This window comes from Peromyscus leucopus, chromosome 16_21, assembly GCF_004664715.2.
Source record: "Peromyscus leucopus breed LL Stock chromosome 16_21, UCI_PerLeu_2.1, whole genome shotgun sequence".
Classification (NCBI taxonomy): domain Eukaryota; kingdom Metazoa; phylum Chordata; class Mammalia; order Rodentia; family Cricetidae; genus Peromyscus; species Peromyscus leucopus.
In genome coordinates, this window is record NC_051084.1 from 56,803,305 (window position 1) to 56,817,246 (window position 13,942).

The 13,942-nt window shown below is 37.7% G+C and overlaps 1 protein-coding gene across 3 annotated transcripts in view; it reads left to right on the forward strand.

The window, feature by feature from the left end:
- Adgrb3 (adhesion G protein-coupled receptor B3) overlaps window positions 1-13,942 on the forward strand; it is a 738,549-nt gene that overhangs the window by 4,180 nt on the left and 720,427 nt on the right. The window lies entirely within an intron of this gene.

Genomic DNA, 13,942 nt, shown 5'->3' on the forward strand with positions numbered 1-13,942 from the left:
GCAGGTGGGGGAGGCTTTGCATGGAAGTAACCCTTGCTGGTTCACTACTTAAGCCTAAATAGTGGCTCCTTTATTCTGTCAACTTTGAAGTGATTTGATTTGTGGTCTTCACTGTGGAAGGGCTCTTAAGCTAGGTTTAGCCTTCATGGCATTAGAGACGAGCCTAGATGGGCAGCTCAGCAACGTGCTCCAGAAGTATCGGTAGAATATTCAGAAGAGAGATACAGGAATGAAGCCAGTTGGTGTTGGGGGTTGGTAAGGAGGAAAAAGTGTGCTTTTATTCAGGCTTGCAGCCTAGGAAATCTACACATTCTCCTAATGTGAAATGCGTATGCAGACTTCCTCCTGATCAGCAAATGTCCTCTTCCCTTCCTTCCTCTCACCTGTTTCTTAGCCTCTCTCCTCTCCCTGTGACTCCAGGAACCACTCAACAGAAAGCCTGTGTGGACTTGGAGACTGCCTGTCTCCGAAGTCAAGAGAGACCATTTTCACCCAGCTCCTTGTTTTTGTGCAGAGTGTTTTGCACAATAAATAAATCCCTGTGCGTGGTGTTTGGCCAGGCGAGAGAAACACATTGGAAGCCACAGCTCCCTGGGTCTCTGCCTCTGAAGTCAGCAGCAGAAGGGAGGGGGTGGCGGCAATTAAGGCACATGCAGATTCTGAACTACGCGAGGTGCTTCTTGCAAGTCTTTTCTCATACTTTCTTGGTCCTTTGTTGATATATTCAGAGAGAGAGAGAGAGAGAGAGAGAGAGAGAGAGAGAGAGAGAGAGAGAGAGAGAGAGAGACTCAGAAATGAGCTAAGTAGGGAAAACAAAACAGTGCAACGGAAATGCAGAGGAAGACTCCCAAGTATCACCGTGACTTGTAGCGTTCGCCCATCCTCAGTGGGGGAGCTAGCCAAAGATTTAAGATTGTGGATTTTTTTTTTTTTAATAATGTAAGAAAGCAAGGCATAGTTTGGGAAAATGACTTTTGCTTGGAAGGTTAATGGCTCTGCTCCGTTCCTTAAAGGACAGAGCCAGTACATACTCTTCCTTGTCTTCCAGCCCTGCAAACCAGTGAGTGTGTTGATTTCTTATGCAGGAAATGTTTTCCGATCACCACAAAGATCCCAGTCTGTGGAAAGGGACAGCCAAGCTCCAGGCCCCCTTTCCTCTCCCTCCCCCAACAGAAGTTGCCTTTGTGGCCAATATAAAATCGACACGTTGTTGGAGAATTTTCTTTAGGGGTAGCCAAGGCTTTGTAGGAGAGTGGAGCCAGCAAGGGGAAAGGGGAGGGGTAGAGGAGCCTCGACAGCTTAGTGCTGTTTCTCTGCTGGCTGCAATTTGGGGGATGGGAATTATGGAAAAGCAATGACACCAGCACCCCCCCCCCAAAAAAAAAAATGAAAATAAAAGCAGGCTCATGGCAAGGAGAAGAGGTGGAACCTTTTCAGATTTCCACAGGTCAGTGTTTGGCTAACAGCGGTGACTGAAGAAAACAAAGTAGTTTTAAATTACAGGAGTTCTCTTCTCTAGTAAAAAATCCCAGAGAAGCACTTACAACTGCAGGGATGGTATTTAACACCATTTAAAACTAATTAGTGTCCCCTGGAATAAGAACTACAGTACACACAGAAACTGACGCCACCAGCTCACTAAGGAAACAGTGAACATCATCAGAAACTGAGCTTGGTGTGTGTCTCCTCGTTGTTTAAATGGGAATTGTAAATGTATTTCCGCCATTGTTCAAATTTGCTAGTCAACTTCACCCCTGATCCTACTGAAAGCAGAGAATCAATCCAGTTTTGCAGCCTGTTTTCAAATGAAAAGTGGCAGAAGAAAAAGTTGTTTCAGGGATGTGGCTGGTGGCAAGCATGGGCTGTGGGTGAAGACAGTGCCGGATGTGTCGAGGCTACAGGAGACATATATTTCATTTGTACATGAGTGGGTTGTAGGCACTGTATTATGAAGCATATGTAAAATACATATTTCTTATTGCTGATCAGCTGTAGAAATGAGAAGGAAATAACTTGCATTGGCAAATACATGTTTATCTTGGAATTTTATGATCTTTATGGAGCCAAACCACTAAGTTTATATAGTAGAGCAGTTTTTTATGCTGTATCAATAAAATTGCACAGTTATGGTTCTTTGTAGTCTAAATTTATGCTTTTTAATCGTCCAGGTGCTTGGAGTTAGGAAGGCCAGGAGAAGTAGTTCACTGTGACACGTTGTGGTTGATGCATTTATAAGTAATTCTTTAAAATATGTATCATAACCTTCCTGGTCTTATTCAAAGAAGGCTTTTTTATTTAGGGTGCATTGTAGAAAAGAATGAAAATTTAGACTCTTAATTCTGTACCCTTTATGTAAAGTATATTAACTCTTAAATATTTTATATAAGTGACATAAAATACTATGCTAAGAATGATTTGTTTAATATTATTTCAAGTAAATCATATAACTGCACCCAGAGATTTAGGTTAATAATTACATACTGAATTGCTGCTCATATTTAATTCAAGATTTCTTCATTTTATGCGATAACTTGTAATTCTAGTTTATAAGAGGAGGTTTTAAAACTTTCACCTAAGCTTACATTATTTGACAATCATACTTTCTATGGAAGAAAGTGTTCGACTCTGCTGAAGATGTAAAGAGAATTAATACAACAGTGTCTCCACCACATTCATTGTGTATGTAGTGACGAAGGTCAGTCCTGAGCGGATCTACCCAGATTGCATCGTAGAAGCGGCACAAAATTTGTCAGGGGATTCTCCAAACTTAGCAGACACAACTCCAGACTGTTTTGCATGGTACTGATGTTCATGACAAAAGTATGACAGTTACTACTGTGAATGTGCCCACTTTGCTTAAAAACAAAAAGGAGTTAGTACTGAGCAAAGAGTAGACTCTCAACAGTGGATGTCTACTCTGGGAGAGGTGTTTAAAAAAATAAATGTAATTCACCCACATGCAGAAATTGTTCCCCTTTCTTGTGATACCAACAATTAGAAACTAGACACACAGCAGATTTCCTGCACTGGTGTATCACTGAGCATCTCATCTGAGTACATTTAAGAACATTACTATTTAAAGTTATTTTTGACATAGTTGGGAGTCACATCTGCTTAGAACGTTAGCTATCATTCACTCCTGTTTTTTTTATTTGTTTTTTTCTTTTTGAAATCATGAGACTAATTTTAAAAAATGACTTTTTGAAAACAGTGATTTGACAGTTTAGACAGCATTGGATTTCTAAAACTATATCACACACACACACACACACACACACTTAATATTGGTATTCACCTGATCTTTGCATGGAATTCTGGGAACAGATTGGCAGCTATTCACAAAATCATTTTCACATTTTCAGTAATATGCTTTATTACTGAAGATGACTCTGGACTATATAGTTAGGATGGACATTTGGCCTCAGATCTTATGTCAGTACTTCATTTAAAATGACAGCATTAAAATAGTTTGGATGTCCAAGTCATATAAGAAGCCTTAAAGGAATCTTTGTTTGCTGCTGACATCAATGGCTCTACTTATGTGAAGGGAAGTCAGGGTCCCTGTATAGATTCCAGGAAATCTGCACACACTTACCCATTTGTTTTTCTAGACTGGCTATGCTAATACTGAATATCCCAGCTCCCAAGGGAAGAGTCACAATGTGCCTGGGTAAACTCTAGACTCCCTCTTTGTGTGTGTGTGTGTGTGTGTGTGTGTGTGTATGTTCGCACATATTTGTAATCTTGAGGGATTTTCATCTTGGGCACCTTAATTCTTCTCTTGTCCGGGTTGCCCTTACATTACTTTTTGACCCACCTTTTCTCTTCTTTACTCCTTGGGTCTTGAGTATTTTGTGAATTATTGCTATCATTGAACCTTCTTCAGCAGAAGATAGAGTGCATCCATCTTTCCTTGAGGAAACAGATCTTGAAGTTTGCCTGTCTTTGGCTGAATACCACAGCACTTTGCAAATACTGTAGTTTTGTTCTAGCACTTAATTGCCATGCTGTGAGATTCTTCCACTTATATTTTCTTCTCCTTCTTTGGCAGATTTTGAGTTGAGTAACAAGACTGGGCTTTTGAAATTGTAGCTCAGTCTACAGTTTCAATTGGTGACTGCAGGTTGAAATGAACTATAAGTGAATGAAAGAATAAAGTTCTAAAAATGAAAGATATTAATTGCAGTCAAGAAATACTGATGAGTCACTTTGGAAAAGCAGTCACCTTCTACTTTCTCTTCTATGAGAAGATGAATACCACTCATAACCTTTCCTATTTCATTAATGTATTGTTGATGTCAGAGACTGATCTCCAGGGCATTCTAATAATGCTTTGAAAAGAACAAGAGGAATACAGGCAACTTACTTAGTATTATTATTCCACCATTTTTATGTGGACATATGAACGGTAACCATGACTTGTTAGGTATTACCATCTAGAAGATAATGATAATAAAATTGTACGTTTCTCTGCTCATATCTCTGTGCATCTCTTCAACATCTTGCTATAGTCATAGCATTTCCAAAAAACTTTCCTTGCAGAGCTTGATAACACACACACAAAATAATGCTTACTTGTATTTTAACTCTAAATTAGGAACTATACATATTATAATGGCAGAAAATTATGAAAAAATGAAAAATGCTAGCCCATAAATGCTGATTTTTTTTCCTTTTTTCAATTTTAGAAATTTACCAATTTAGGAAATACTTCACATATGCAGTGTTTATGAAAGAAAATCTTGCAGTGTGGTTTTTATAAGCAAATGGTTCATGATACTGAGAGACTTGAAAAGTAAGTGAAGTGTGCCTTCATGTCAGGCTTGCACATATAAGGCAGGCAGCATGCGATTCAATAGGTCTTTGTGACTGCTGCAGATAAATGTATTAAAATTATGTTGCCTCAGAAATTAAGGTAGGCGTTTTCCCTAATGGTTGAGCTCCATGCATCCTTTAATTTATTGTATTTCTCAGTTTAAGGGATTATATTGTTAGTCATTTTTTGAGATAGTTATTTTGTGAAATACAGTTTCTTTTAGAATTAACTTGGTCTGTATTGCCTATAAAAGTCAACTGGCTCTTGAATCAAGAATTAGTGTAATTAAAAAACAAATTTCCTGGGGTTTGGAGATAGCTCAGTCAGTAAAATATTTGCCACATATGACCTGAATTAAATCCCCAGGAACCCTAATAAAAAGCTGGGTTTGGGGGGGTTTTAAATCAAGAACTGGGGAAGTGGAGATCTAACGATTCCTAACCTACGTGGAAAGTTTACATGCCAATGAGAGATGCTTTGTCAAAAAAATAAAAAGATGGATGACTGTCTTGATGAATAACATCTGAGGTTGACCTCTGACCTCTACATGCACATATACACATGCACCTTCCCCAAAAATTACACACACACACACACACACACACACACCCTCTTTTTAAAAATAACATGTGCTAGGCTTTCAGATTATGAATCCAAAAGATCATAATCTTTTAGCTATCTTTTCATCTGTCCTTTGACCTGAAAATGATATCACTAATATATTTTTAATTTAATTTATTTTTACATTTGTAATACTTTGTAATGCTTATTTCTCAGGATATAAGAAAAAATTATATTGAGTATAAAAATAAGGAATGAGACTAATGATTGAGTATTTTAGTTTCTATCAATATGAAAAGTTCTCAATTCAGTTTCCCAATGTATTTTTAATGTATCAGAGGTATATTTTCTTTAATTAATATTAGAGATACATTAAAATGTCTAGATTTGTTGCTTCATTGAAGTGAAAGCAGAAGTTTGATGTGCATGGAGCTGAGTTTATAGAATGACTCAGTCATCTTTGACAAGTAACTAAACTTGACTCATTAAGAAGCTGGGAATTACACCTGCGATAATAGAGTTGTATTCAATGAGATTGTACCTATCGATACTTAGCACATTTTTCACGTTATGTTAGAACATTAACAAGTGTTAGTATTTTTTTTCTCTGTCAATATTCTCCTTTTGGTGGTTCAAAACAGAGGGTATTTTTTTTATTGAAACTCATATAGTTCAGAGATTTATGATTGTAATAAAATATTCTTCTAATGTGATTAACACATTTTATAATATTTTTATAATTGTGCACAATAATAGACATGATGATTTAGGTGCAAGATAAAGCTAACACCCAGTGTTAAACTGAATCTGCCTATTGGTCCATATGTTTTCTTTTTTTTTGTTTTGTTTTGATTTTACCTACATTGGTGGTTTGCATTGGTGTTGGGTCCCGTGGAACTGGAGTTACAGATAACTATGAGTTGCCTTGTGGGTCCTGGGAACTGAACCCCAGTACTCTTGAAGAGGAGTCAGTGCTCTTAACCACTGAACCATCTCTCCATGCCCCTGGTCCATATGTCTTCATTGTTGGTGCTGCCTTTTGTCTTTTAGTGTCTATAGAAAAGGCTGGACGACACTTTACTGATTGTTCTTACTAGGAATATCGAGTAGACACTAGGAAAAGTGATAACACCTAAGATGTTAGGCAGGCTGCAGCTGGGGCATCAGCTGCCATCTTGCTTCGTGTGTGTGTGTGTGTGTGTGTGTGTGTGTGTGTGTGTGTGTGTGTGTAAAAGAGTAATACCATTGGTTTAGAAACATTCTTTCCTTAGTTATTTATTGACGTACAAATATTTATTTCAAGGCTACGTGTATGCTGAGTACTTGACTGTAATATGTTGTGTGTGAAATTCTTTCTTTAGTGAATGTAGCCCTGTAAGAAAAAAAAACAAAAACAAGCACACAAACAACCCAAACAAGCAAGGAATTCTGTTGAGAATTTTAGGAAAAGTTTCTATTATTTCTATGTGGATATGGTTGAAATTCTGAATGAGCAAAACACAATTCAAACAAATACTGTGAATTCTAATGTATAAAGTACAGCAGAGGAGTTGCTTCCCTTTATGATAAATAGGCCATCAACATGTACAGCATGGAAGTCTTACAAACTATGCATTGTAAGTGAAATAATTTTTCACTGGGACACATTTTCATTAAGGTTTAAAATCTGCTTATAGTACAGTATTGTTCCTTACAGCTGCAGTGGTTTTGATTGTTGAGTGCTATTTATATAACATCAGCATGTGGAATTCTGTTTATCTGGTTGTTTATCCTATCTTTAAAATTTTCTTGTTACACATTCATTTCAAAGATTCTCTTTAAATCATGGAGATTTTGAAATCCCTTAAAACTCTTATTCTTTAAATAATCATAGGGAATTGGTAATATTTTAGATGTAATTATTTGAACTTGTCTATGAATTTAGGACATTTAATAAAGGACCATTCAGCCTCATGAGTGTGTATACATTTTGAATTCAATGAAGAAAAGACAGCATCTTTATATTTCTGCATTGATGGAGGCATGACTAATACTTCAAATAGATCAAGCTAGCGGTGTATGACTCATCTCAGCCTGGAAAGCTGTCCTTTGGATATCTTTGCTTATAAGCAATCAAGCTATTTAAGTTAAATTGTTTCCAAGTATTTTAAATTTTGCTGCATTGTACAAAATGAAAATTATATTTGGAGGTTTGCCTTGCAAAGGAGCTCTCTTCAAATGCCAAAGGATTCTCTTTCAAATCTGTTTCAAATCATTTAGAGGGAAAGTATGGCTTTGTTGGCATGACTTTTACTGAAGTATGACCAGTTTTAGTAGGACAATGAGTCCCTCTCCAACTTCTTACATATTCAAATATTTTTAAGAAATAAAGTGGATTGTTTTAAGTTTTTTTTTTTTTTTAAGACAGGGTCTCTATGTAGTTTGGAGACTGTTCTGGAACTCTCTCTGTAGACCAGGCTGGCCTGGAACTCACAGAGTTCTGCCTGCCTCTGCCTCCGGAGTGCTGGGATTAAAGGTGAGCACCACCATTGCCCAGCTTGTTCTAGTTTTTATTTGAAGATTTTCAACTTTTTTTAAAAGGAAAATTATAAAATGTTCTCTGTATAATTCCATTACATGCTCCATTTATAGTTAATCTTTAAGTTGTGATCCAAGAGTTCTATCATTATCCGAAAATAACCCAGCTTCCTAGTTATAAAAGATTGATCATTTATCGTCAGTTAGTAAATACAGTTCATGAAATAACAAATTCATAGGAAATACAATGTTTAAAACCAGTTGAATAGATAAGAGTTTTTTGTTAGGTCATACATGTTTGCTATAATCCCTCCACCTCAATTTAGCACAAACTAGAGTCATCTGGGAAGAGGAAAGCTCAGTTGAGGAGTTGTCTCCATCAGGTTGGCTGGTGGGCATGTCTGTGGGGGTATTTTCTTGGTTAGTGATTTATATGTGATGTCCTAACCCACTGTGGCTGGCACCCAACACTGGACAGGTAGGTGGCCCCAGTTGTGTAAGAAAGCAAGCTAAACAAAGGAAAAAGAAGCAAGCAAGCTGAGCTACCATCGGCAGCGAGGCAGCAAGCCCATATGGAATGCTCCTTGAGGTATTCTGTCTCCAGATTCCTGTTTGCGGTCCTTCTTGCCTTGACTTCCCTCATTGATGAACTATAACCTGGAAATATAAGAAGAAATATGCCCTGTCCTCCTCAAAGTTGCTTCTCTACAGTGTTTTATCGCAGCAATACAGAAAGCAAAGAAGAACACTGTCATTTAGTTTTGTATTTGAAATTACCTTATCAAATGGATGGTAAACAGTGTTTGCATTATGTGAAATGAAATCACTAACTGAGTGACCTAATCCTAAAATATAATATTCCCAGACTTTTTTTTAGATCATAGGTTTCTTTGGAAACTGAAAATTGTTTGGAAAAAACAATGGAAACTTGGGCATGGAAATGGTATTTGAGTGCCAATGGGACAAGATTACAATGTTTTAAATACATGTAGACATTAATCACAAAGCAAAGGGAATTTGGACTCCAGCAGAGAAAGTTATAAGGGTGAAAAGACTTTTTGAAAATTAATATGAGTAAATGGTAAAGTGACACAGAAAAGCTTGCCCTTCTGAAAAAATTTTCCCAATGATCCTTTTCAGGCAAATTTTTGAAAACAAACTGATAAATTTTGGAAAAATACCTTCATTTCCACACTTGCATGTCTAAAACATAATCATTTTATTTATGTTATACACTTTGAATGTTTAAAGACTCTTTGTTTGGCTGAGCCTTTAATTGCAGCACCCAGAAGGCAGAGCCAGGCAGATCTCTGTTAGTTCGAGGACAGCCTGATCTACAGAGCCAGATCCAGGACAGGCACCAAAGCTACACAGAAAAGCCATGTCTCAAAAAACAAAACAAAACAAAACAAAACAAAAAAAAAAAAACAAAAAAAAAAAAAAAAAACAAAAAAAAAAAGAAAAAAGAAATAAATAAAAGGACTCTTTGTTTACAGAAATAAAGAAGTAAAGTGAATAAACATTTCATGTGTTAAAAGAATACAGCAAGCCCTCCCAATCAAGAAGTACAAGCTTATAGCTCTCTCTTGCAGGCACTGCCTATTTGGGCAATGACAGTGTGAGGTGCATCCTATTTATACCAATATTGTGTGGCCTAAATAATATGATTTATCAAACAGGTAATATAACTGAAGAAAATGTAATGCACAGGGACCTGGAAGTCTTAGTAGTTTCTCAGAGTTTTTGGAGCACTTGAATCTAAGTCTCACATTCCCAGAATTCTAAGAAACTTTCACCATTGCCTAATTAATAAAACCTTCCTTTGAAAGTGTGTAATGGGAAGAATGCTTCAATTGACCATCACCATTGTCAGAATGTGCATCCAATAACATCTCTGTATCATGAAACAGCACAATCCTGAAGGCCTCTGATCAGACAATGATTAGAATCAGAATTACGATAGGACTGCCATAAAGAATTCATTGGTTCCATTCATTAGATTACGGTTCTGTTTTGGCATGTATTTAATTTTGGTATGGATGGTGATATATTTACTGAAATACATTTTTTAGTATCAATTTGAGTTAAGCAAACTACGTATAAGAGAATGTGTCTCAGGTTCATTTTGTCTGTGTGTCTAGGTTTCCTAAGATGATCTATCTAGTACAATTAATTTTCTATTAGTATCTGAGAAAATCTGTGGTTTGGGGAATCCTGCCTTTTCAGTTGTTTTTCTTTTTTTAATCTAAGGAGACCTTGAGGAATGACCACTCTGAATGGGAGATTGGGGAGGTGAGGGTGAATGCTCTTTCTTTGTTCCTGGTTTGGGTTACTTTGGGTGGGCTCCGTGCCTCAGCTGAAGACAGCAGTGACTGCTGGGTAGCCTCTCCTCTTGAGGTTGTGTGGTCCCCGTCTCCTTATCACTTAGACCTACTGTTAGTTATGGCCTTGTCATTGTCTAGCATGACCTGTGCCTTCCTTGCTTCTCACATTACCTTACCAGAGGACAGGCTGTTGCTTCCTGCAGCTCTTCAGAGGTGGTGCACAGCTGTGGTAGTGAAGTGGTCTCTTAAAGCCTCTGAGGTTGATGGGAATCCAATGCTGACTTTTCATCCTTCCCTTCAATGTGCTAAAGGATTAATAAAATAATTAATCCTTTGTGGATTGGTACATTGATCACTCAAAGTGCATGGAGAAATAATAATTGTCATTTAACTGCTTTTTTTTTGAAAGCTCAAATGCATAGTAATATTATAATCATACAATTATTAGTTCAACCTGAGCATCTTTTATATGTTATTCTTAATCACTACTCTTATATTCTCTTAATGTCTTTCTGTATTTATCATCTGGTTTGTTGATTATCTAGCTCACGTATAGACAGTTAAGAATAAGTACCATTTTGTGTGTTTTAGTGTATGGGATGTGTGTGTGCATGTGAGCTAGGGCACACACATGCTGTGGTGCACTTGGTGGAGGTCAGAAGGCAGCTTTCAGGACTTAATCTCCTTTTACTGAAATCTGAGGATGGAATTTAGGTAGTTAAGCCTGTGCAGCTACTGTGATTTCCCGCTGACCATCTCACCCAGCCTCGGTGTTTTAATGTTAGCGTGAACGTGGGACATTTAAAGTTTCACAGACATTTGAAGAAGACATTTCTGGGGATGACAAAGAAAATCAAATTGCTTCAAGATTTCAAAATGAAATGAAATTGCTGAAATAGGAAATCAGTTCTAATGTGATGTCATTGAGAAAATGGAAAGATAAAGTGAAACCAGAATTTCAGGTGTTAATTCAGTTTTATTTTGCACCTTGGTCTTACTGTGGCCCTCAGAGTACCACAAAAGCAAAAACACAATTTCCTAAACTTCTTGGTTATGTACAAAGCTACAATAAAACTTCCTAGTTTTCCCTTAAAGTTTAGTAAGAATAGCATATTTATTGCTTCTTTCATGTTTAGCCATTAACCCTTTTTCATATATAGTAAGGGACATGAAAAGAAAAATAATTGACTTTTCTTTTTCTAAGTTTACTCATACAGCTTTATGAGTGTTTGTGAATTAGAATAGACTACATACTGGGAAATATTTTTAAATTGACTACTCAAAAAAATAATGGTGATATGGAAAGGAGGGCACCTTGGGAGTGCAAAATCTGTTTACTTTATGTAATCTTTCCACATTAATCTGGCAAGCTTTCAAAAACCTGCTAGTGCCCCGCAGACTGAGGAATTTCTGTTGACTTTGGCTTCCCAGAGAGGTCAGCCTCCTTCCAGATCTTTCAGCCTGTGGTCAGCCACTTTTGGCTGGCCTCAATTTTTATAATTTAAAAGCTAAACAGTGTATATGGCTTAAGTGACAAAGAATGCCTAAGAAATTAATACAGTATAGTGGACCTTTATTTTTAAAAAGCTTTAATTTCAAATATGTAATAAAATAGCTAGAGAGCAGCTTTTAAAATTGTATGTATATTAAAAATCTACTCACCTGGAAATATGTGACTTTTTATCCCTTTGTGGTTTCCTTGGAATTTTGTAATGACCATATGTTGGTGTTGAATTGCTTGTAAAGGGCATAAATGAATTCTAGGCATAATAAATAGTTCATGTGGTGGCCTCTGGTCTCTGTCATGAGACCACAGAAACCACAAAAATGGAGCAATGATATTATAGAGTAAAAGTAGTTTCTCTAACTGACAAAACCAATGAAGGCAAGAGAAAGAAGTAACGGCAGACAGTGCTGTCAGACACAATTTTACCTCAGCATCAGCAATATGCACTTTTCTTTAAATAAAAGTCAACATACCAAATATTAAAGGAACAACCAAAACAAGTTGTTTAGTTGAAGCAATTAGAAGGCCTAGAGTCCTGCTAGTTAGTCCCTCTCAGCTCCCTGTGCTGGTCCCAGAAGCAACTTCATTTGAAAAGGTATTGCAGTGTCTCAGCCTGCTTAGGGCAGAATTTGGAAGGGTTAGTACTGTGCACATCTGCACATCTGTAAAACTACTTCCATGTCACAATCACCAAGAACACGTAAGAACCGCCATTGTGTTTTATTATGCTCTGTGTAGAATAGAATCCATAATCTACCTAGGATCCTATGACCCACACATCTGTTCTGACTCCTTTCCATACATGTTTCTCCCCACATAATGTGCTTGCTACTCAGGTTTATCTGAGACTAACCTCCAGCAGTTGCACCACCCTGCAGCCCCGTGTGTGTGTGTGTGTGTGTGTGTGTGTGTGTGTGTGTGTGTGTGTGAGATGATGTTTAGACCTACTGAAGGGTGTGACATCAGTGTTCTGTCACGTCTCCACCAAGTGTCATCTAGTCTAATTGTCCCTATTGTCTCCTCTCAAGCATCAGTCCACCAAGTCATTTCAAGGTTTGCTTGGCAAAGCATTATGGTGCTGTGGGATGGTCTGTATGTCAAGTCACACTGATTGGTCAATAAATAAAACACTGATTGGCCCGTGGCCAGGCAGGAAGTATAGGCGGGACTAACAGAGAGGAGAAAAGAAAGAACAGGAAGGCAGAAGGAGTCACTGCCAGCTGCCGCTATGACCAGCAGCATGTGAAGATGCCGGTAAGCCACAAGCCACGTGACAAGGTATAGATTTATGGAAATGGATTCATTTAAGCTGTAAGAACAGTTAGCAAGAAGCCTGCCACGGCCATATAGTTTGTAAGCAATATAAGTCTCTGTGTTTACTTGGTTGGGTCTGAGCGGCTGTGGGACTGGCGGGTGACAGAGATTTGTCCAGACTGTGGGCAAGGCAGGAAAACTCTAGCTACATTATGGGATAGAATCCATGGGAGGTTTATGTCAAAGGTGAGATCCCCTCTTTACTCTGTTTCATTGTAGTCAAAGAAATAACCTCCCGTGACCTACATGCCATGAGACACTGCTTTTAGAGCAGTGATTCTCAACCTGTGCATTGCGACCATTTGGGCAGCTCTATCTCCAAAAAGATTTACATTAAGATTCATAACAGTATCAGAATTACAGTTATGAAGTAGCAACGAAAATAATTTTATGGTTGGGGGTTACCACAGCATGAGGAACTGTAGCTGAAAGTTTTCCTGTGCTGGCCCAGCACCAAGGTCCTACAGCCAATTATAAAATTCCTGTGTCCAGTGTGGTCCCGCAACTGCTCAGACCCAAGTAAACACATAGAGGCTTATGTTAATTACAAACTGTATGGCCTAATGGCTCAGGCTTCTCACTAGCTAGCTCTTACATCTTAACCCATTTCTATAAATCTATACTTTGCCACATGGCTCATGACTTACTGGTATCTTTACATCTTGCTTCTCTTGATGGTGGCTGGTAGTGTCTCTCTGCTCTTCTTTTTCCTTCCTCTTTCTCTAGTTGGAATGTCCCACTTAACCTTATTCTGCCTCACTGCTATGGGATGTTTTGTATGTTAAATGTGTTGCTCTGATTGGATCAAGAGATGCTACCAGCTGCAGCCATGAGTACCAACATGTAAGATACTGGTAAGCCACAAGCTATGTGGTAAGGTATAGATTTATGGAAATGGGTTAA